Below are 26,096 nucleotides of genomic sequence, written 5' to 3'. Positions count from 1 at the left end.
CCCCAGCAGAAGACCGACAGAGCCAGGGGGCCCAGGTCCACCAAGCAGCCACCAGGAGTGAGTCAGCACACACCAAAGCACCCTGCCTTGGACACGAGAACCACCAATACACCAGTGAAAAGAGACACTAGCCATCGGCAGGGCGTGTGGTGGGGAGGAAATATTCCTCACATTGGATGGGGGGCCTAAGATGATCCAGGAGAGGGAGCAGCCCAAGACCCAATCCGGAAACAAAAACATATAAAGGGGTTGGACAATGAAACTGAAACACCTGTCATTGTAGTGTGGGAGGTTTCATGGCTAAATTGGACCGGCCTGGTAGCCAGTCTTCATGGATTGCACATTGCACCAGTAAGAGCAGAGTGTGAAGGTTCAATTAGCAGGGTAAGAGCACAGTTTTGCTCAAAATATTGAAATGCACACAACATTATGGGTGACATACCAGAGTTCAAAAGAGGACAAATTGTCTCTGTGATGTATCAAGAGCCACGGTATCCAGGGTAATGTCAGCATACCACCAAGAAGGACGAACCACATCCAACAGGATTAACTGTGGATGCAAGAGCAAGCTGTCTGAAAGGGATGTTCAGGTGCTAACCCGGATTGTATCCAAAAAACATAAAACCACGGCTGCCCAAATCACGGCAGAATTAAATGTGCACCTCAACTCTCCTGTTTCCTCCAGAACTGTCCGTCGGCAGCGCCACAGGGTCATATGCACAGCCAGGCTGCTATAGCCAAACCTTTGGTCACTCATGCCAATGCCAAACGTCGGTTTCAATGGTGCAAGGAGCGCAAATCTTGGGCTGTGGACAATGTGAAACATGTATTGTTCTCTGATGAGTCCACCTTTTCCCCACATCTGAGAGAGTTACGGTGTGGAGAAGCCCCAAAGAAGTGTACCACCCAGACTGTTGCATGCCCAGAGTGAAGCATGGGGGTGGATCAGTGATGGTTTGGGCTGCCATATCATGGCATTCCCTTGGCCCAATACTTGTGCTAGATGGGTGCGTCACTGCCAAGGACTACCGAACCATTCTTGAGGACCATGTGCATCCAATGGTTTAAACATTGTATCCTGAAGGCGGTGCCGTATATCAGGATGACAATGCACCAATACACACAGCAAGACTGGTGAAAGATTGGTTTGATTAACATGAAAGTGAAGTTGAACATCTCCCATGGCCTGCAAAGTCACCAGGTCTAAATATTATTGAGCCACTTTGGGGTGTTTTGGAGGAACGAGTCAGGAAACATTTTCCTCCACCAGTATCACGTAGTGACCTGGCCACTATCTTGCAAGAAGAATGGCTTAAAATCCCTCTGACCACTGTGCAGGACTTGTATATGTCATTCCCAAGATGAATTGACGCTGTATTGGCCGCAAAAGGAGGCCCTACACCATACTAATAAATTATTGTGGTCTAAAACCAGGTGTTTCAGTTTCATTGTCCAACCCCTGTAAAGTCGCAATTACACCTTCCCACCCTCATGAGTATGCCTAACAACACTCACACGCATACACCCAAGGTAGAGACACACAACAATGGAAGCCGTACACTCACTCCCACTCCGTGTACATACACTATACTCCCAGGTACACGTACCGATACCCCAGAAGGGCAACCTGCTCCCGGACCCAGGAGGTGGTCCACCTCATTCTGGGGTGGAGACAGGCAGACCTCCCAGGTCCAGAGTAGTGCTGGCATTGCCTGAACCTGAACGACCCTGACCCACTGCCCCAGCCCCGGCCCCCAATGACCCCCATCCACATCCAAAGAGGAAGCTACAAACAAAAGAGGGGTCCACCCAGTCCAAACGAGCCTGCCAACTAGCGCCGTTCTAGGATGAAACAGTCACAACCCCCAATGAATTCTGATCTCAACCCCCTGAACCTCCCACCCCCCCATGAACCCCAACATTAAAGGCAAGGGCCCCGCGCAACGCCACTCCAGCTTCCGCGTACAAGGGCAATAGAGCGCCTGTAGTTTTCTATAACTATAACTATAGTTATAGTTTGGCATGCTATTATTTCCTTGTTTTTCAAATGCCAGCTTACTTCTTTTGATATTCTTTACAAACTAAAAGGCCAGATTTCAAAATAAAATAGCATGCATTCCCAAAATAACTGTCCAAGCAAGAAAAGCATAAAATAACTACATTAATACACTGGACAATAAGAAAGGTCTTTCACACAACACATGTTGCTCTTTGGACAGAACATATTTCACTGCCTAATATTGTCTGTCTTGTGAAAGGGATCTTCAGTGAGTTTTCTTCAGGGTATATGCCAGTAATCATAATGTTTGAGCTGACTAATTGGCAATTACCTGTCAATAAGATGATAAAAGCTGCATGAAACACAGACAAATGTTAAGACTGTGCATTGAGATACAGACATTTCACCTTTATGTATGACATTCTGCCAGGTATCATTTGCCTTTTGATATATTTGATTACTCTGAAGACGAAATAATGCAAGAACAGGGTGGCAGACTAGCAAATATGGTTCCATGCAACAGAGGTGCTATTTCTTAGTGAAATAACAGAAAATGTCAGCTTGCATTTTCAGTTATAACACTGAATAAAAATGTCTGACTGAAAATGAGCCAGCCTTTCCCACTTATTATGTGTCTGATACGAGAAATGTGTGTATGCATATTTTAAATGTTTTTTTTTCACAATATCTGTGATATATATGTGCATATTACACACCTGCGTCTATGTGTGAGCACATGTCTGAGGCCTAAAGTGAAAGGCCAATGAATCATCAAAGCAACTAATCATGAAACTTAATTTACTTCTTTAATGAGATATCTGCATGAGGCGACTATTCCTGCAAACCAATTCTGGTATTGCATAGAAGAAATGTAATTGGTTAATTGTCAAACTGCCATGCTTTCTGCTTCAGCCACATATCCCATTATTGAGATAGCTGATGTGAGAATCAGAAGAAGCATGTGGCGCTGTCTAGGAACAACAAAATTGTATCTCCATTGCAGGCCTGCATTAGGAGCTGTCTCTGAGGTCTGATAAGACACCACAAATTAATGACATTTTAATTACTGAGTCATTTGGAGTCTCTGCCTGTGTTTTAAAACGAGGACACTTATACAACATTTAGGATGCTTACTCTATCTTTAAAGTCTCTCTGTTAAAAAAAAAGACAACACTGTAAAGTGTAGTGGTAATGTGCTATGGTAATATCAGCATAAAGGAAAACATCTGTAGTAAGATTCAGACAAGTGTTGAAAAAGGACACTTGTTATCTACTTAAAGCTCCATTTTTTGTTGTTCTGGTTATCACTTTGCTGCAGGAATTGCATAAAGCAGTATTTTCTTCCTTATTTCGTCGTATTATTTATGGCTTTGCACCTTACCTGTCAAGAACAATAAAGAACAACAGGATGCTTCTTGATGTGTTAGAGTTCATTTTCACTCTTCTCTAGAAAGAATGAAATATGTGATGAATGTGGCCTTGAAGCTGAAAGCGTATTTGTTTTTATCTAACATCTTTAGTTCTATTTTACATCATAACCTTGCTATTTCTCTTTACAGAATAAGGTCTGCTCATTTGTGTGGTTTATGAGATGTACAGTGTGTCTATATTTCTCACAAAAAGAGCAAATTTATGTAGCTGAAATCATGAATTTTAAATTATAAAACAACAGTTTTGAAGAGATTGTCTTCTGTAGGATGTATACTGTAGAAAAATCCAACCTTTAGGTAACACATAGTAACATGGATGTTGTTTGGCTTTAGAAAACATCACCAAAAGTGACAACGTGAAATTGTAGACAGGTAATTTTAATTAACTTAATGTTCAGTTTAAAACAACTCAAACTGAACATAATGTTCAGTTTGAGTTGTTTTAAACTGCTAAAGTGTTATGGATGTTATGTTGCGCGGGAAATAAAAAAAACGTTATTTTCAGTGCTATGGAGTTTATTTGGTAGTTAGATTATTTGCACACAAGAGGGCAGTGTAGTGTTAGAAACAATAGGTGTGGTTACCTTGACTTCAGGTAGAGAGGGAGGTTTGATTACTTTTAGCCAGTTTGCTTTTGGTTTGTTTGTTTGCTCACTGTTTGACGACCAAAGAGATGCTTTTGGTATGTATGTTACTTTTTTATGTTTATCCATGTTACTTACTTTTTGTATGTTATTGAATAGATTTGTAATTTATTTTGATTAATTCAACTGTTTTTCTCCTTTTACAAGATTGTATGCACAAATGTGTCTTACATTAAGATGGATTTAAAATATACAAAAGAAAAACAAGTTAATGTAAGTATGAAACCTTTTTTTAAAGATTATTAAATTTGTTTGCTGAAAAAAGGATATGAAAGGATACTTAATTTATGTAACTTTATGTAACTTTTTTATTGTTTTGCCATCAAACAACCAAAGAAAATAAAAAGACAAAATGAAGACAGTTTTCCATCATAAAAGGAAGTCTTACAAATACCTTTGTGTCAAGAGATTTTCTGAAAAACTATCTATTCTTGGCCTTTTTCCCCCACTGAATAAATGTGCACAAATTAAAAGTAGGATTTTAGAAAACCTTCGGTATGAGATTCTACTGCAACAATTAACTGAATTGATTTCAAGGCATTTAACACATCGTTATTAGTTTTGGCCATAAATGTGTGTAGATAATTTAGAGAAAAGAAAATGTAGGTGTTACCAGAAATTTGTGAACAGCCAGCACCTTGTCATTATTATGAGTTCAGCTATGTTACTGTATACTAAATGTTCAGTATAGGAGGCATTTCTGTAGGAAAAAAAATATTTATGTACAGAGACCTGATCGAAGACAAGTTGACAGTCAAAGTTAAATAAAAAATCGTCACCATTCTGTTTATATGGCTCTAAACAAATTACTGCTTTATCAAGTAATCTGGCTGGAATGTTTCTCCAACTAAGGACTTTATGTGTGTGATATAAAAAACTATTTCATGAAAATCCAAAAATATCTTTGCTGTTTTATTGTAGTTTACATTGTAATTTATGTATTTATTTAAGATCCTGATGGACAGAAAATGTCTTCTACTTTAATGTACCATTAAGGCCTTCACTTCAACAGTATCTTTGAAGTGAAGGCAACTCTCATTATCTCAAGACATGTATTTGGTGATTTTTTCCTGCATTTCACCAAAATGGGCAATGATGCAAGCTTTGCATAGGTTATATTAGGACATGAAAAGGAGTTGAGGACAAAAAAGAAGAAAAAATATATAATTTGCATAAAAATAACATTAGGGAAATAGCAATCAGATGGCGCAGGCAGGACCATGCTTAAAGGGTCGTTCTCTCAAGAGAAAACCAAGGCTATATCTTTAATTGAAAGGAGAGAGGGGGATGAAACCTTTGAAACATAAAAATGCGCAGTTGCTCTCATGTTTCTTTTTCCTATGTACACTGTGTTTTCATATTGTCTTCCATTTTTGCTGTTGTTCCCTACACTCACTATTTCATTACTTATTTATCTCTTGGTTTTGGCATAGAGTGTTGTGGGATTTCTGTACTGTGAACGGAATGACTATGAGCTGCTATGAAACATTCTAATGCACAGAAATATTGGACTAGTTTGCCGAAGGCTAAAAATCTAAATGGGAATCATGTCAGACAGAAAATGGTTGTCAGTGTGGGATAAATATATGTCTACAATGTTGTTTTTCATCTGGTTGGCTAAGCAATAGACCTAAAAGAAATAAAAAGTTTTAACTATGTATTAAATCCTTCTTTTTTGTTTCTTTTATTAAAATGTTTTTCACAACCATAATAAAACCATCTGCAACTTTTGTCCCCTAATACTACATGGCATTAAAATGGAAAAAGTGGGGCAATAGCAATAATTGTAATAAAACATAATAAATCGGTAATATCATATAATTACTAAAATTATGATTACATAACAACTTGTTTTGAAATAGTAACAATCGACTAATTTTTTGACAGTAAACCATGTACTGAACCCTAAAACCTTGAATCCTTTATTATTGCATATCAGTTACCACATGTGGTTTCTGGAAATGTACAGTAGGTTATTGTTATATCACCATATAATAAACAGAAACAGTTTACTTACAGTTTACAATACACAGAGTATTACATGTGTTCCCTGTTAAATTTAAGTTAAATAAAATAAAATTTAATTATCTTTTTTGGTCATTGCACATGTACATTACAACAAAATTTGTCCTCTGCATTTAACCCATCCCTTATAGGGAGCAGTGGGCTGCCATTGTGCAGCGCCTGGGGAGCATTCTGGGGCTAAGGGTCTTGCGCAGGGACCCAGAGTGGCAATCTGTGGGATATGAACCCGGCCCCTTGTGTCCCCTCCGGAACACAAACCTCCTAGGCCACCACTCCCCTTAACAGAGTTCATGAACAAGCATTTTGCTAAATACAAGGAACATACAGGTGACTACATTTAATTGGTTTCGGTAATTACTTAATGTTATGCAATTATTACACTTTTTTAAATTCAAGTAATTACTCAAATGAAAACATTTTATAGCAGGTAACTACTTAATGTTAATGCAATATAATAATGTTTTGAAATTATTACTCTATTGTTTTCATCTTCTTGCTGAGCTGTAATAGCTGCTGAGCTGTAAGAGTTACCACAAAGAATACCTGCATCATTTTTCCTTTTCTGTGTGAACCTCAGAATACATTCTTAATTATGCCCACTTGAGGAGCACAATGACCACTTTATCACAATTCTTACATGATCAAAGAACCTTTTTAAATTGATGGTCCATAAATACCACAGCAAGGGCAAGTCATCAGGCAAAATAAGAATAAGGCTGACAAAAAGGAGTCACTCAGCTTTGGTATCACATTGGGCCACATGGCCAGTGTGGAACTATAATAAGGGAGAGAAATGGTCAGGGTAAGAAGAGAAGCAAGTGCTGGGGTGAAGGCCACTTTCTTTTTTCTGTCTGGAACTGGAGATAAGAGACATATTAAGATTCACAGTGTCCAGCTGCTTTAAAGCTAATTATCAGGGGCTTCACGCAGTTCTTAAGGTACCACCTCACAAAGGCAGCCTACAGTATACTTGCATGTGAAAAGTGTGTACATCCAAGCAACCTTCTGCTTGCTGAGTGGTTACACCTTTTGCTGTGTTGATCCTTAACAAAAAAAAATAAAAAATACACACACATATACATATATATATATATATATATATATATATATATATATATATTCCACATGTAGTTTATCAAACATACCTGTAAATGTACCCAGTAGCAGTTTTGATGTAGGCCATATGGGCAGTTACTCTGGGCAGCAGGAATTGATTTGTTTTTGCAAAGTGACTTGAGATGACGTGTTGTGAATTGCAACACATACAGTACTGTGCAAAAGTTTTAGGCAGGTGTGAAAAAATGCTGTAAACAAAGAATGGTTTCAACAATGCAAGTGTTATTCATTTATTTTCATTAATCAACAAAATGCAGTGATTGAACAAGAGAGAAATCTAAATCAAATCAATATTGGTGTGACAACCATTTGCCTTCAAAACAGCATCAATGATTCTGGTTCACTTGCACACAGTTTTTGAAGAACCTCTGCTGGTAGGTTGTTCCAAACATCTTGGAGAACTAACCACAGATCTTCTGTGGATGTAGGCTTTCTCACATCTTTCTGTCTCTTCATGTCATCCCAGACACACTCAATGATGTTGAGATGAGGGCTCTGTGGGGGACATACCATCACTTCCAGTAAGTCTTGTTCTTCCTTACGCTGAAGAAGTCTTAATGACTTTGGCTGTATGTTTGGATTCGCTCACTTAGCATTTTGTAAATTGATAAAAATAAACAATCATCATTTATATGATCATTTATAGGGGTGCACAGTGGTGCAGTTGGTAGCACTGTTGCCTTGCAGCAAGAAGGTCCTGGGTTCGATTCCCATCCAGGGGTCTTTCTGCATGGAGTTTGCATGTTCTCCCCGTGCATGTGTGGGTTCTCACCAGGTACTCCGGCTTCCTCCCACAGTCCAAAGACATGCCAGTTAGGTTAATTGGTCATTCTAAATTGCCCTTAGGTGTGTGCATGGTTGTTTGTGTGTTGCCCTGCGATGGACTGGCAACCTGTCCAGGGTGTACCCTGCCTCTAGCCCATAGACTGCTGGAGATAGGCACCAGCTCCCCTGCAACCCACTATGGAATAAGCAGTAGAAAATGACTGACTGACTCATCATTTATATTTCTGAAAGCATTCTTTGTTTACAGCATTTTTTTCACACCTGCCTTAAACGTTTGCACAGTACTGTATATAGTAAATAGAATGATGTAAGCACAGTAAGCATGTAAGCTCAATACAGAAAGACACAAAACAGCAGATTTCAAATCTATTTTCAAGAGGAAGGAAGGGCTCACCCAGGTTGCCATTCAGGCAAGAACTGCCACTGGCAACTAGAGATGCAACAATTAAATCAAGCTATTGTTGAGTATTGTGATTTTTAGATGTTTGTGTAGAAAAAATAAACACAGCTTGTGAATTTCTGAATTCTTGTACGATCCCTGAAAATAATTTCAATTTCTGTTCTTTTCCCAAAAACTACTTTCTGCTTAGCACCTGAAATATTTATTGCAGTTATGAACAATGTACCTTACCCTTTGCAAACTACTTTAGATCCTTCCAACCATGCAACTGCAATAGAGGTAGTGCGCATTTATCAAGTTTGATTTTAATTTGCTTATTAATACACTGACAAACTAGTCAACAAGAAAAGCAGTTTGTATTATTTGTAGTTGTGTTTTGGGAGATAATTGTCTTTTTTATGACATAATTGTCTTTTTTCTCTTTAGTGAGAAACGGCAAGACAAAATTACCAACTCACATTCTACTATGAACAAACGAGTATTCAAGGAATGCCTGCAATTCAAGTCAGAGATGTAATCCAAAAGATTAATGTGCTGTAACTAGTTAGAAGTATCATTGGCACCTGTAAAAACTTAAAGTGCACTAATTCAGTGTCAGCAGTATTACTTAAAGAATGAAAAAAAAAAAAAGTATCTCCCATGACTGAAAGTATCCTGTGCAGCATCCTACATCCATGTTGTGATTTTTAATCACTGAAAAGGTTTTCCAGAAGCCTTTACTGGCCAGCCCTGAACAGAACAACAGATGGAGAGATCAGAGACTTTCCTCTTTACAGTCGTTAGACACCAAAGTGCAGCCCTCAGACTCCCTGCAGGGCCTGCGGGTGGAGTACAGTCTCTGTGTTGAGAGAAGCTTCTCTGCTGTTAATGCATGCACAAAAAGTCACGCAAACATGAATATTGAACCAGCGCATGCGGCATACATAACAGTTTATTTTCTTATGCAAATGTATTTGAAATGCCACAGACTGAGCCTTGTGTATGTCTGTGTCTATTTAATAAAGTGGTGCAAGCTACCATAAAGCATTGCTTAGTAAAACTGCATTTGTAAGTGTGAATATCTTATGGTTCTTTTTGTATCCAGCCATTTCTTCGTCTCTCATGCATAATACATTTCTATCACCTGTGCTCTGACTGAGCGACTAACTCTTTATATCAAAGAATTTTCTGACCTACAAAGGACTTTTCTTCAGCTTTCGATAACTTTTGCTGTATATCTAGGTTGACTGTGCAACTTCTATATATATTATCTTACACATTTTTTGTTTTGATACTTTTTCTGGGTTTTTGGTTGACATACTGTACCACTGCAGAGTTTGTAGGCTCAGTACATACTCTCCAAATGTTCAACTCTCAACTTTCAGCTCTTAATATCCCTTCATGCATGCACAATTTTGGTCTCTTTAGGGGTTTAAGTTGTCATAACATTACACAAACTCATTCATTTAAAGCAATTGTATTCTTTTTTGATGAACTATTAAGTGTTTACATGAAAACACAAAAACTAGAGTATTTGGGTTAAATCTCTAGAACTAATAAAGGATGTTATTTGTTTTTACCATAAATGTGCATAATTTGTGGAGACAATTTGCAATCGCATATTTCATAGTGCTCTGTTCTTTTCTGCTGTTGTAAACCAAGATCTGGACTCATTTGCTCTTTCACATTTGGTGTACCCTGAGCACAGCGGTCATTGCAGGCATGGGCCTTTTCTAAATGCTTGGAAAGGGAAGGATTATCAATAGAATTTTCTATAGATTGTGTTCAACGGCCCAAGAGAGCCGGACGCTCACACAAACATATTCTGTCTGCCAGGGAAAATACTGAAATACTGTAAATACTGAAATTAGAAATTACTAAAGTTATAACAAAACTTTTATTGCCTTACAGTTTAATTCAACTGAACGCATTGTTTAATTTTATGAGTATGCAGCACACAAGTTCCTCAGATTAAAAAAAAACAGGCTCATCAAGTTCCACACCCGTTAATCATTTAAGCTGCATAGGAGCATGCTGATTTAAATACATTTGTGAAAAAGACTGTTCGTAACAAACTGATGATGCAACCGGTCCTCAGTGTAAATAACCTTACACGTCTGTGCGAATAACTATCTGTCTGTAAATTTCTAATCATTTGAACTGCTGTGAAAAATTTTGAAGTGACATTCTCTTTGTCAGAAATCTGCTTTGCCTCTCACTGACTGACTGAATCGATTCTCGCAAAATCCAATCTCTGTTTATCCAAAGTGAACTCAGTCAGAAAGATGCCTACAACCAATGAGACGTTGCCTACTCAGTATCGCTGTGCAGAACCCCTTTTAAAAAAATCAAACCTGCTCTTTTAGTCTATTGTGTCTCTCTGTAACACATACAGTGTATAGTAAATAGAAGGATGTAGGCACAGTCAACAGATGCAAGCTCAATTCAGAAAGACATACAGCAGCTTTCATATCAGAGCCTTTCCCGAAACACATGTTGAAGATACTGATTTAAAAAGAAGTACACCACAATAAACTTTGTAAGCAAGGGTTCAGTTTTTTTGTCCAAATATTTTTGTGTTATTTCATTGTCTCTTACAGTCATACTTGTACATGAATACTGTTTGTCACAATGCAGTACGCATGATGTCACAGAGCAAATTCATAGATCATTTTGGGTTCACAACCAACCTTTTGTTTCATTTGCATAGAATAACAATGCTTACAAAAAAGTCTTAACTGTGTTCCAGTAATGAATTTTTCAGCAATGAAATTTGTAAATTTAGTTTATCATCCTGGATGCCCTTGGTTATTTCTGCAGCATCTTCTCCTGTGCAAAAGCCTGTTAATTCTCTTTATGTTTCCCATCAATCTTCTTTTTGAATCTTCTCCTGTTTAACTACAGCCATTAAGTTCTAAAGAAGTGGCCATGCCATTCATCATTACCTCGGATGTAGACAATGACAAAAAATGTTCACACCAATAAAATGTTCCCATCTTGGATATACAGGAAAGCCAACCATTAATATTCTGCTTTTAGTGAGGCTGGGAAGTACTGCCAGTTCACTGCATGTGTAGTGCTTTTATTTGGCTGGAGCTGGAGATGGCTGCAAAGTCTAAGATCCTTTTCAGTTTGGACTGTGGGGCCAAACATATGCGTTGCACTCAAGTGTTGCTTCATTTCCCACACATAATTGGTGAATTCTCACAGCTGCCAGCCATGAATTGTGTATGTCACTAAATGAGATGCTGAAGACATGACCTTATCAGCACTCCCCATAGATAGAAAGACATCAGAAAGACTGGTGATAGAAAGACATCAGACTTTTTGCTACATTCCTAGCCCTGTTTTTTTAAGATTTATTTCATCCTAATCATTTTGTTTAGCTGTTTGCAAAAACCCATGAAGACAAAATCTTGCACGTCATTTATCATAGTTATTATCATCCTGCAACTTTATCAGTGGATCTCTGAATCATCTGAACAAATTATTATGTAGATACTGTTAAATTTGGTCCTTTATTTCTGAAATTCAGTCTAAAAAATGTAATGGCTGCCAAAAATGTTGGCAGTTAAAAATGTAGTGGGTGTAAGGATGTTATTGCAACAACAGGAGGATGAGAAGACAGGAAAAATCAAAACATCTGATCTTATCTCTTACTCCATCTGGTCCTTTAGTCATACTGAGCATCTAAGTCACCATTGGTGGTCTCACCGCACACACAAACACGCCTGTTCATTTATCACCCTTACTTTCAGCTCAGCGTTTCCTCATACGCCTAGCTAAACCCCTCATCATCTAGTACCTGGTGTGTGGCATTGCATCTGAATAATGAATATTTAGTTTGGAGTTTCTCTCTCTGCCTTACACTGTCGTGGGTGTTGTAGAAGTTAGCACACCGCCTTCCTGGAGACAGAGTTGCCAAATTGTTGTGTCATAATGCTACCCTTTTACTTTTCTTTGTAGGTTCAAAACAACAATTCAGGCTCCACAGATGGCACATTTATATGCCTTTCACAAATCCTGCACAATTCAAAGCAATGTTTCTATTTTGTGTATAGAAAGTTTAATTCTGCAATAGTTTAAACCTAAAATTCAATTAAATTCAGTTTATTTATATAGCGCCAATTCACAACACGTCATCTCAAGGCACTTCACAAACGTCAGGTACATACATTCCAATTAATCCTAACCATTGAACAGTGCAGTCAGATTCAGTTATTTATTCAAATTGGATAAAACGTTTTTCTATCTAAGGAAACCCAGCAGACTGCATCGAGACAGAGATTTGTAGCATTCACTCCTCCTGGATGAGCATGTAGAGACAGTGGACAGTCACTGGCGTTGACTTTGCAGCAATCCCTCATACTGAGCATGCATGTAGCGACAGTGGAGAGGAAAAACTCCCTTTTAACAGGAAGAAACCTCCAGCAGAACCAGGCTCAGTGTGAGCGGCCATCTGCCATGACCGACTGGGGGTTTGAGAGAACAGAGCAGAGACACAAAGAGAACAAAGAAGCACTGATCCAGGAGTACTTTCTATGGGAAGGAAAAGTTAATTAGTGGATCTAGCTCCTTTAGTCATTTCATCTAGAAAGAAAGAACAGATAAACTTTGAGCCAGTTTTCAAGGTTAGAGTCTGAAAGAGAGCACATATAATTAGTTACAGTAAAAGCTCAGTCAATCGCTAAGTCTAGGACAGAGAAAGGGTTAAACACTAACAGACAGGGCCAAGTGGATCATCTGTATAAGGTGAGCATTAAGTTGTTGCCAGCAGAGGCTTGGACATTGCCCCTCTCCAGAAAGGTGTCACAGGTAGACACAGAGTCATCCCAGGTGTAGCTTCTAGGCAGAGAAAAGAGAGAACATAAAGTTAAAAACTGAAATAACAGCAAATAATGCAAAATTGGAGAGTAGTGTGAGAATGTAGCGAAGAGGGTGAAAGTGGTCATTATGTCCTCCAGCAGCCTAAGCTGGAATGAAATTTAAAAAGTAGAAAGATACATGCAATGCCTTGTAAGACTGTTGACATTCATTGAACTTTTAATAATTTTTAAGCTCAACCACAAACTTCAATGTGTTTCATTTCATTTTCCAGATAGACCAACACCAAAGACACTAGAAGGAAAATGATTGAAGAATTTACATTTGTTCTACAAATAAGCATCTAAAAATGTTCTGTGAGTGTGTATTTAGTCCCCTTAGCTATGAGACCCCTAAATAAATCCACTGCAACCAATTGCTATTAGAAGTAACACAATTGGTACATAAAGTCAACCCGTGTGTCTTAGTTTAAATACAGCTTTTTTGTGAAGGCCTCAAAGGTTTTTTAGAAAACACTAATGGAAAAAAAAAACAGTTCAGGGACAAAGCTTCAAAGAAATTAATGCAAGCTTCAATTATGAAACAACATCCTTAGATTTAAACATTTTACAAAGTAATGTTCAATTAACCACCCAGCAATTGAACATGTACAATACAACTGTTAACCTTTCAAGACACGATCATCCACACATAACTTACCAGACCAAATGAGCACTATTTAGAGAAGAACCCATAATAACTCTGGAGGAGTTCCAGAAATCCGCAGCTCAGGTGGGAGAATCCTTTGACAGGACAACTGTTAGTTGTGCACACCACAAATATGGCCTTAATGGAATAATTGCTTGAAGAACGAGATTTTTCAAAGAAATCCATGAGAAGTTACTATTACTATTTGCTACAAGGAATGCAGGGACCACAGCAAACATGTGGAAGAAGGAGCTTTAATAGGATGAGACCAAAAGGGGCAGGGAAACTGATTAGAAATGATGAGAACATTGACACAGCAAAATACAGGGAAATTCTGAAAGAAAACCTGTTAGATGCTGCAAAAGATATGAGACTGTGGTAGGGCTTCACCTTCAGGACAACAACACTAAACATACAGCCTGAGCTACCATGATTTACATACAAACATATTAATATGTTAAAATGGCCCAGTCAAAGCCCAGACCTAAATCCAAATAACAAACTGTGGCAAGATTTGAAATTTGAGGTTCACAAATGCTCTTCATCCAGTCTGCCTGAGAATAGGAAATAATTTCAGTCTCTTGGTGCGCAAAGCTGTTAAAGACATACTCCAAAACAATTGCAACTATAACTAAAACGTAAGGTGTTTTTACAAAGTGAGGAAGTGAGTATGATTGTAAGCAAGACCTTTCAGATTTTCATGTCTAAATAATTTGCAAAACCAAAGGAACATTTTTCTTTCACTTCACAACTATGCAAGATTTGGTGTTGGTCTATCCCATGAAATCCTAATAAATTACATTGAGGTTTTTAGTTATAACATGGCAAAATGTCAACAGCTTAAACTTTAAATACCTTTGCAAGGCACTGAAACACAGCAAATCTATTGGAAATTGTGCATTTTAGTTTTCTCCTTTTAGACCTTGTCCAATTTAATTGAATTCGGTAAAGTTCTGCACATGAACATTCCCTTTGACCTGGCAAAGGTTATAGAGTTTAATTAAACTGACATTCACGACAATTGTTCTTCCAATGTAGTTATTTAAGCATTGACATCACAAACCAGACTTGAAACCCTCTGAATATCCCCTATAACTGATCCTAATTCTGCGACTCTAACCCACTGTCTGGCCCTCTGGCATTTGCTGCAGTATGTTCAATAATGCAGGGCTAGGAGTCAGCAGCCATGCCGGAGCTGGGGAAGGAATGGTCAGGATGATTTTATAATTTTCCTGAACATCATTTCACTCCTGCTTTGGAAAAAAAATGAGCAAGAGGTGGAGGAAAGAGGCTGTGGAAAAAGAAAATCTGAAGCCTCGATGTCCAATAAAATGGAGCGAGTGAAAGCTGGAAATGGCTTTAAGTAAAAAAATATACTACTTTCTCCTATGTGTCGTCCCGGTTCATTGAACGGTGTCTGTGAGGGAGCTTTTAAAATTAAACCAACCGTGTACATTTAATATCATGGTCAAAAAGAAGTAATTTCCTCTTACAGGCGAGAGTGGGTGCTTTAGCTAGAGCTCAGTGACCTCACAGCTGGATTGAGCAGCAGGGAGACTTTTAGGTAAAGAATGCTAAGCTTTGCCTGATGTTTTTCCAAACTGACCAAAGACCCACAAGGCCTAATAACTGCCATTATGCAGGATTTTCACAGCAGCAGACTGACTAATGGAATTTATAATCACTATGTTTTAACACTGTGGAGGAGACATGTGCACTTTTAGATATATTTTGATCAGACTGGTTTGTTATAGTTTATGTGGATTTGGTTAAAATAGCTCATTTATGAGATCTCAGCTCACTTTAATTCACTGAATGGCTGCATCCAATAGATCCATCTTAAAATAATTTATATTGATATAAATATCTAAATTCAGTCTTTTAGCTTCTCCTGCCTTGATTTTAAACCACTCTTCAAACACATCAAATCATCTATTCATGCTCTTTTCCCCATTCATTAACTTACTATGAGTCCATTTCCATTCAGCTTATTATTACTCTTTTCAACTAAACTCATTAACTGGATCTTTTGTGTAGTGGTCTCTTTAGCCAGAACAACAACACAGTACAGTCCCAGCACGTCCCACATTATATCTAAAATTTTTATCATATGCAAACAGTCAAAATAAAATTTTGTCTCAAAAGGCAAAGATCCATGCATGCATGGTGCGAAGGTCACCTTATCAATCTCTTGTTAGTAATAAAGTGGATTCAAGTTAAAGCTATTATTTCTTGATAATTTTACTCATCAAGTCTAAAGTATTCAATGTTAGACAGATAAAGGCAGACATTTATTTTCCCTTTAAATATACAGATTTTTGGAATAAATATTTCTATCTATATTTGTTGTGTGGAGATAGAGGACAGGTTCTCATTGTTAAGTTAAAGTACAATTAATAACACCATATTTTATATGCTTATATATCTTGATTAAAACTTGGATCAGAGCAGTTTCCTTGCGAAATGATAAGACATATTGAATGTCTTATCACATCACATCACATAACTACCATAAAACTGTAGCCATTACAGTAGCCTACTGTTTTTATCTTCTAACCATTGAAGGGATAGTTCATAATTTTAATTTAACTTTGTGCAAACAATATTTCATGAACCTTTAAATGCTGTCACGTCTACATTGTGCGGTCATTCACAAGTAAGTCTTTGAGTATTTACACGGGAAGTGTAATGCCATGAATTATCTTTTTATATGAAACACGTACTTAAAGAGGAACATGTAAAGCATTTATGGTCAGAGTAACCGTCTAAGATAAAGTGGGTTAAAAAGCAAAATATTGTAGCACTTTCAACAAGTGCTAATTTATTGATTTTTAAGCTCTTTTGCTGTTCTATTAACAGATACTCTGGCCAAAAATAAATTACAGCAAAATCATTAGCTGTGCATCCCCTCCTACCTCCTTTCCCATGTATGTAATTATCTTCTGTGTGAATAAGAGTCAAATGCAAACATTTGCATAAACTGCCATAGTGGTTTTTGAGACGAAAATTGTTTGAAGAAAGTAGAAGTCCATTTTGTTCTTGACCCTGTTGGATTAGCAGTTATTACATTTTAATTATTCTAAATTTGCAATAAATGAAGATGCCAAAATCTACACCAGTAGGTTGCTGAGGTGCTGAAGGGGCAAAATGGGTCTAACAGGAGATTATGGATCATAACTTAACCATAACTATTTCAATGTGTTTCACAATCAGACTCAAAGTCAGTAACTTTGCTCTGCTTATGGATCAGGAGGAAATACAAAAAAGTGTAAATATTTAATTGTTGTTTTGAATTCTCAACTTAAATGTAAAGCTCATATCTGCTTTCATCTAGGATAAACAGTCTTCCTGAAATGGTGTTGGACCACTTGTTTGCTGAATATTGGACCATTTGCACGTTGCTGGACGCCACCAGGCCACCTGGTGTTTTCGGCCATTTTGTATCCAGGACAGTCCGTGCCTACAGATCCCGTTGGCCACCGCGGCTGATAAGACAGGGGCGTCGCAGCCCTGAGGCCACCGTCAACTATATAACAGAGGATGAGACAACCCACCATTTGGCTTCAGCTGGAGACCGTGACACGGTTACTAACATCTGAAGCATCACCTGGAGAAGAGTCCTGAATGGATTTCATTTATTCTCTCTCGTTGGCCAACGAAGAATTCATAAATGAGGTTTCTGGAATAAGAAGGCCAGAAATTTTACTTTGCTGATCGAAGATGTGAGGTTAACACGTAACCAAAAAAACCACGGAGTTTCAAGGAGACGAATCGCCACCTTGTTTTTGTCCTAGTCGACTGTGATGGTCAGATCATATTTTCCCTTTCATCAAGGAGGCCAGAGGACGAAGATTGACCGCTTTTCCTGAAGTTAACTGTGGATGCACATTAACTTCCAACTTCTACCCCACTCTCTCTCAACCCCGCACAGAAGGAGGACAGCGACAAGTAAAACTCATCCTTTATTTTTATTTCTTTCTTAGAAAGTCTTGGCAGGGTACAGGAGGTTTTAGTGCGATGAGATTCGCTATTTAATCTAATGTGTTCTGAATGATATGTGCATGTAACCTTTTTATTGAAACTTTGATGTGCCGTGTTGGATGCCTGGAAGCCACTGCGATCCCAGCTTTGTGTGTTTTGCGGGGTTGTTGAACACCTGAGAGCCAGCGCAGGTGCGCTGTGAGACTGGACTGTTATAATAACCTCATGGTGAAATTCCCCATTTTCTTTGTCTTCAACCTCACTGCTTGCTAGCTTGCTGCCAAAAGTTTTATAACTCTTTGTCTGCTCAAGAGTTGGGGGAGGTTTTATGACTGAGTATAACTGAGTTGCAGTTGGAGCTGCGCCCCCACCCTCCACTCACCACCACATCCCTTTGTCATATTATCATTTTTGCCATAACTGCTGGTTTGATCCCCCACTGCTGTTTGCTTTATTTTGTTTAGTTAGATATTTTACCCTCTTTTGTGTAGAACTTTGCATGTTTGAGTAGGTGAAGATTATTAAATCAGAAGAACGGATTGTATCAGGCTGTGATTTAATAAATATTCACATGGATACACATTGTGTTTATTTTGTGCAAGAGTGATTCGTCAGTCGAGATAAGGTTGAAGTTCCACACGTTTCGGCAGAAACGGTTGATTAAACAGTGACATCTCTGGTAATAGTTTTTAATTATTACTGAGTATTTAACGGTTGTAATTATCAAAGGCGTTGAGCCACAATTACAACACCAGAAGACATCTCTGGTCCCGATTCATAAATGAGGATTTTGCTTAAGAAATTAATTTTGTCAAATTATGATTTTTAATTATAATTATTGATAAAGATTAATCAATCAATAATCATAATTCCAACAATGGCTACAAAATTATATTGACATGTTCTGATTTTCTTGCACCATTTCCTTTTGTGTAAATGTGTCAGGTCCATTCAGCCAATGAGTTTTAATGCCTGTTTTGTCATTGTACAAACAAGCTCTGAAATATTATCTCAGAACCCAATAAAGTGGCTTCATTGTAAAATTCAGAAAAAATGTTATGTTGTAAGCTTTGATAGTTTTACATATCTGCATAGTGTTTTATAATTTATATATTGTAGAGGTTAGTCATTTAATTTTTACAGTGACCAACTCAGGAATCAAAAGTAGGAAAACTCTTAATGGAGACTGTAATTCAGTAAGATGATACACGCCATTTGGACACCATTCGCCCTTAGATTTGGAAACGCTTGCCACCCATATTAAACAGTTTGATTAATTTTGGAATATATTATTTAAAACACTGATGTAGCTTGTCTAATGTGCACTGGTATGTCATTCCACATTTTAGGAGCTGCCACAGTGAGAACGCCCTACCCCCTAAGCTCTCATTTTGTTTTGGGCACACTAAGTAGCAGCTGATCTTCTGACCTAAAAGAGCAGGTGGGTGCATGACGGTGCAGCAGCTCAGACAGGTAAGCAAAAGCGAGGTCAAGCTGAACCTTAAGAACAAATAAAATAACTTTAAAATTTAATTCTAAAATGTATAGGGAGCCAGTGGAATGAAGCTTCAATGGGAGAAATGTGCTCATATTTGCTTTGAGCTAGATAAGAAACTTGCCGAAGCAGTTTGCAGTCTCTGAAGCTGGGCAATAGAGGGACCACTGACCCCTACATAAAGTGCATTCCATTAATCCAGCCAAGTAGTAATAAAGGCATGAATTACTGTCTCACAGTGTTTCCTAGGATAAATGAGCTTTGTTTTGGCTAACTGCCTTAAATGATAAAAACTTAATTTCACGACTGGCCTAATCTGGCTGTCAAATTCAAAGGGGACATATCATGCAAAATCATTATACACATAGACATTTTGCTGTGTACTTGGAATCTGTAGGAGTGCGGAAAAGTTGAATTTAGTCTGTGTGGGTCATAATTTTCAATCCGTTCAGATTTCTCTATTTTGTTTCTTGAACTGTTACTGTTTTTGTCACAATATTTGCTGCAGAACTGTTAAACAAGGTAATGGAGGTCCGGTTAATCAATTCCTTTTTTAGAAATTGATTGTGAATGTGTCCTGTCCGGCAGGGTAGCACTCAAAATTCTGAGTGACAAGAAGAAGCCCACCAGATTTCCTTTCACAAGTGGAACATTATGGCTAATGCTATAATGCTCTGCTTAAAATACACACACACACACACATATATATATATATATATATAACTTTATTAGAAACCGCTTTGGGATTATTTCCATTGCAACAAACACGGAGGTGGAAACAAAAATGAAAAAAAAAGATACAGGAAAGTGAGAAAGGTGGGGCAAAAAGAAAAAAGAGAGAGGAGAAGAGAAGAGAAAAATAGAGAGAGAAAGAAGGATGAAGAGAATACAAGACAAAACCCAAGAAGGCTGCTTCTACACCTGCAGAAACATATATAACAACAGCAATGTTACCGAAAAGAGCATAGTACTAATACTACAAGATGTATTTGGTGGTAACTGCGCTCAATCCAAACACCTGTGGCTCTAAGTGTGTGCGCACTTGTGCATATAAGGTTTCTCCCTAAAAATATACAATAGCGAATGTGAGAAGCCGGCTAATCAATTTTGCATATTTATTTCTCGGTGTGGTTTTGTAGTCTATGCTCAAGTATGCCTACGTTGAAAAAGGATAAATTCGATTCAGTTGTTGGGTGTATTAAACAACACAATTCATTTAACCTGGTCTGATCTTTTGTTTTCCTTCTGTTTCCTGTAGCCTGTCCCACACCTGTCTCTAGTTTTCCGTGATTGTCTGATCTTGTCGTTCATTGATTCCCCCTGCTGTTCCATTTGTATATAAACCTTCAGTTTGCTTATCGCTGTGGAGTTGGAGTTGAAGATGCCATCATACACCTGCTTCAACAAACCTGTGAGGATCATGTTCTTTGATTTCTCCAGTGCGTTTAACACAATCCAACCTGATTTGCTTTGTCAGAAACTCCAGAAGACTCAGGTGGAGGCCTCAACAATCTCCTGAATCAAAGACTACCTGACAAACAGACCACAGTTTGTGAAACTGAAGGGTTATGAGTCTAACCAGGTAGTCAGCAGCACAGGAGCACCACAGGGGACTGTACTCTCACCATTCCTTTTCACTCTGTACACCTCAGACTTCCAGTACAAGACAGACTCCTGTCATCTGCAGAAATACTCAGATGATTCTGCAGTCGTGGGGTGGATCAGAGATGGACAAGAAGCTGAGTACAGGAAGGTGGTGGACCGCTTTGTGGCATGGTGTGGAAACAATCATCTCATGTTGAACGTGACTAAAACAAAGGAGATGATTGTAGATTTTAAGAGAAACAGGAATAAGTCAAAAACTATTTCTATCATGGGAGAAGAAGTAGAAGTGGTGGAGGAGTATAAATACCTCGGTGTTCACCTGGACAACAGACTAGAGTGGAGATGCAACTGTGAAGCCATCTACAAGAAGGGACAGAGCAGACTGTACTTCTTGAGGAAGCTTAGGTCCTTTGGTGTTTGCAGCAAGATGCTGCATATCTTCTATAAGTCTGTTGTGGAAAGTGTGATCTCTTCTACCATCATCTGCTGGGGAAGCAGCATCAGAGCCAGGGACTTAAAAAAGCTCAACAAGCTGATAAAGAAGGCTGGCTCTGTTCTGGGGACTCCTCTGGAACCTCTGGAGATTATTGTGGAAAGACAGATTCTTCATAAAATGAAGAATATTATGGAGAACCCTGAGCATCCTCTACATGAGACTATCCTACAACAACAGAGTGTCTTCAGTCAGAGGCTTCTTCAGATCTGCTGTAAGACGGAGCACTACAGGAGATCCTTCCTGCCCACAGCCATCAGCATCTACAATGGCTCTTTGAGGAAACCTTCATAATATGAGCTATAACAACATTTAATTTCCCTTTGGGATTAATAAAGTATTTTTGAATTGAATTTGAATTGAATTGACTGACTGACTGACTGAATTGAATATGTTCCCTGCTGGTTTCTTGTGTTAGTTCTGTCTTCCATGTCTTGCTGTCTTGTCTGTTCTGGTGTTCTGGTCATGTAACCCTACTGTCTGGACTCCATATGGGCAAGAATTTAAACTCACTTACCTTCATTCTCCATGTTTCCTGGAGTACTTCTCTGGACTTTGGTCCTACCTCAACCCGCATTATGACAGCCCTAGCATCAGAACCTCTTCGAAGTGCCTGGTTAAATTTTATTTTTCATGGAAATGTTCCCCAGTTTCTGTCTGTCAGATTACAAAATAAAGGCGACGAGGGTCACAAAAGATAACAAAAACAGAATGGTAAACCTTGGCTCTCTAGCAAAATAGTCACCACACTTACACTTTGACCATTTTTTAGGCTTTTGCAAGAATTTCGAACCAAATAAACTGTGAGAAACATAGCCTACTTTTCATCTAGAAGGACATCAAGAGTCTGACACAGAAAGTAAGATGAAGGTGTTACACCATCATCTGGGGACACTTATTGAGATGATGAATGTTATTGTAGAGAGAGAAAAAATCGAATCACTTAGTTTCTGAAGCTTTTATATGAAAATGAAAAAATGAAGTCCACTCATCTGAACTTAGATAGTAATAACACAATGTACTGCCACCTTTGCTTTTTTCATACAAATTTAATAATTGTAATTCAGTTCAAATCAATTCAATTAACAAATATTTTATTAATCCCAAGGGGAAATTAGATGTTGTTGTAGCTCATATTATACAGGTCTCTTCAAAGAGCTGTTGTAGATACTATAATCGATGCATGACATAACTGTCATGTTTTTAAAATGTGGGGGGGGACACAAGCATGCATGGGGAGAACAGGCAAACTCTTTGCAAAAAGACCCCAGGAAACTCAGGATCTTCTTACTACAATGCAACAGTGCTACCAACTTCTCCACCATAAAGCTCCTAATATATAATAGGTTCATTAAAATAGCATTTAACTACAGTACTTGAGTAGAGTAGCATTAGGGTAAATTTCATCACTGCCTCCCTGGGAAAAAGAGAAAGCGGAAAAACAAAAATCTGCATTACTGAGCTGAACCGAGCCTCACCAATACCAACCGATTTAAAAAAAACAAAAAAACATCTGATGGTTGTTTCTTCAGTGTATGTCATCATCCTCAGACTTTCTTGCGCCATTGTTACAGGATTCATAATCATATACCCAAGTATAACAACATGCAGTGTTACACCCAAGTATAATATTATGCGACGTATAGTGAATGTCTTCTGGGTGCTTGATAAGTGTGCACCCCCCACCAAACCCCTTCCCTTCCAGCCTCTTTTTTGTTTGTGTGCGTCTTTGATGTATTCTCACTTACAGGGGTTGGACAATGAAACTGAAACACCTGTCATTTTAGTGTGAGAGGTTTCATGGCTAAATTGGACCAGCCTGGTAGCCAGTCTTCATTGATTGCACATTGCACCAGTAAGAGCAGAGTGTGAAGGTTCAATCAGCAGGGTAAGAGCACAGTTTTGCTCAAAATATTGAAATGCACACAACATTATGGGTGACATACTAGAGTTCAAAAGAGGACAAATTGTTGGTGCACGTCTTGCTGGTGCATCTGTGACCAAGACAGCAAGTCTTTGTGATGTATCAAGAGCCACAGTATCCAGGGTAATGTCAGCATACCACCAAGAAGGACGAACCACATCCAACAGGATTAACTGTGGACACAAGAGGAAGCTGTCTAAAAGGGATGTTCGGGTGCTAACCCGGATTGTATCCAAAAAACATAAAACCACGGCTGCCCAAATCACGGCAGAATTAAATATGCACCTCAACTCTCCTGTTTCCACCAGAACTGTCTGTCAGGAGCTCCACAGGGTCAATATACATGGCCGGGCTGCTATAGCCAAACCTTTGGTCACTCATGCAAATGCCAAACGTCGGTTTCAATGGTGCAAGGAGCACAAATCTTGGGCTGTGGACAATGTGAAACATGTATTGTTCTCTGATGAGTCCACCTTTACTGTTTTCCCCACATCCGGGAGAGTTACGGTGTGGAGAAGCCCCAAAGAAGCGTACCACCCAGACATGCCCAGAGTGAAGCATGGGGGTGGATCAGTGATGGTTTGGGCTGCCATATCATGGCATTCCCTTGGCCCAATACTTGTGCTAGATGGGCGCGTCATTGCCAAGGACTACCAAACCATTCTTGAGGACCATGTGCATCCAATGGTTTAAACATTGTATCCTGAAGGCTGTGCTGTGTATCAGGATGACAATGCACCAACACACACAGCAAGACTGGTGAAAGATTGGTTTGATGAACATGAAAGTGAAGTTGAACATCTCCCATGGCCTGCGCAGTCACCAAATCTAAATATTATTGAGCCACTTTGGGGTGTTTTGGAGGAGCGAGTCAGGAAACGTTTTCCTCCACCAGTATCACGTAGTGACCTGGTCACTATCCTGCAAGAAGAATGGCTTAAAATCTCTCTGACCACTGTGCAGGACTTGTATATGTCATTCCCAAGACGAATTGACGCTGTATTGGCCGCAAAAGGAGGCCCTACACCATACTAATAAATTATTGTGGTCTAAAACCAGGTGTTTCGGTTTCATTGTCCAACCCCTGTATATTCCTATAAGAACAGACAAGAGCGGAAGGTGTCAAAAGTGTTAAAGGTGTGGTACTCTATTTTCCTGCTATTCTTTAGGTTGGAAATGGAAAATGCATTAAGGTCAGGAGAAAGAATCCGGTACATGCACATAATGAACATCCAGAGAGCACTGATGACATCCACCTACACCTTCCAATGCACCTCTGCACTCAACAGCATTTGGATGGAGAGAGAGGAAAAAAAGTGACATGACGCCATCTGCTGTTAACTGCAACCTGCTGCAACTGTCTACAGTTATGTTAAAATGCATTTATTGACAAGGAGATACATATATATCTATATACACATTTATTGGTATTGTAAAGGTAATACATGCAACTGGTAATATGCATTTGTACCAATCTTATTCTGCACAGGAGGACATACAGTTGTGTCAAAACAAGCTGAAAAAACCTTTTTGTAAATTTAAAGTTTTTAAATTACAACATAAATGTATTATGCTGACATATGACTTTTTCTTTTACTGGTTTCTTTCAAAAAAACAGTACTGCTTCATGTCACTAAGTAGAATACAATAAAAAAGTATTTTATTTTTGTTAAGTTCAAAAAGGCAAACACATTGATTTATCACATGCATAGCAGTATTTTAACATGTACAAATGTGTTAATTGTGATGATCATGGCTTACAGATAATGAAAACTCAAATTCAGTTTCTCAGAAAATAGAATATTAAATAGGACCAATAAATAGGATTATAAATACTGAAATTTCAGCCTACTGAGACATATGTCCAAGTTTTTTACTGAATACACACCTTCCTGCAATGCTGCATCAGTGCAGCATTGCAGGGAAGACATCTGCCTCTGGCTCTGCTTTGATGTTCAGAAAGCCCATGTTGCTTTAGTAGCTACCTTCAGCTCATCTGCATTGTTGGTTCTGCTGTCTCTAGTCTCCCACTTTAATACTCCATAAAATCTCTGCAGGCTTTAGGTCATGCCACTTTACTGGCTAATCAAGCACAATGATATTTTACAAAGCTTGTTAGGAAAGGGAAGCATGACGTGGCCCAGGCAAGACACTTTTAATGTTGCCTCTGGTTTATTATGAGTGACCTCAAGAAATGTTACACATGTGGCCTATCTTCTGAACTAGTCTGTGTCCAGGGCATGTGAATTTCCACTAAGCTCTTAAGAATGAACGTTCAAAATCATCTTACGGTTGTGGTTATCCTGTTGCATGTGCCACTTTTCTGACATATTTTTCTTCAGTACAATTTTCCACTATTGTACTTGGATACACTATTATGTAAACAGCCACCATCTTTTGTAATGATTTTTTCTGGTTTAACCCATCACCAGTCAGGTCAACGGTCTTTCCATGATTTGTCAGGCAGTAACAAAACACCTGTGTATTGTTATTTTTTTGTTATTGGTTTTATGCTATATTCTGATATTTCAAGAAGCAGATTTTCTGAGTTATCGTTACTTGTAGGCCATAATTATCAAAAATTAACTACAGCATTCATAAAATATATCACCCTGAGTTTTAAAAAACTAATTAACTTTTCAATGACATTCTAATTTACTGAGATCCATAATTATTAATCAGACAGGTAATGTGATATTTTAAGCATT

This window comes from Girardinichthys multiradiatus, chromosome 12, assembly GCF_021462225.1.
Source record: "Girardinichthys multiradiatus isolate DD_20200921_A chromosome 12, DD_fGirMul_XY1, whole genome shotgun sequence".
Taxonomy (NCBI): Eukaryota; Metazoa; Chordata; class Actinopteri; order Cyprinodontiformes; family Goodeidae; genus Girardinichthys; species Girardinichthys multiradiatus.
Note: the sequence above shows the minus strand (reverse complement) of the source record.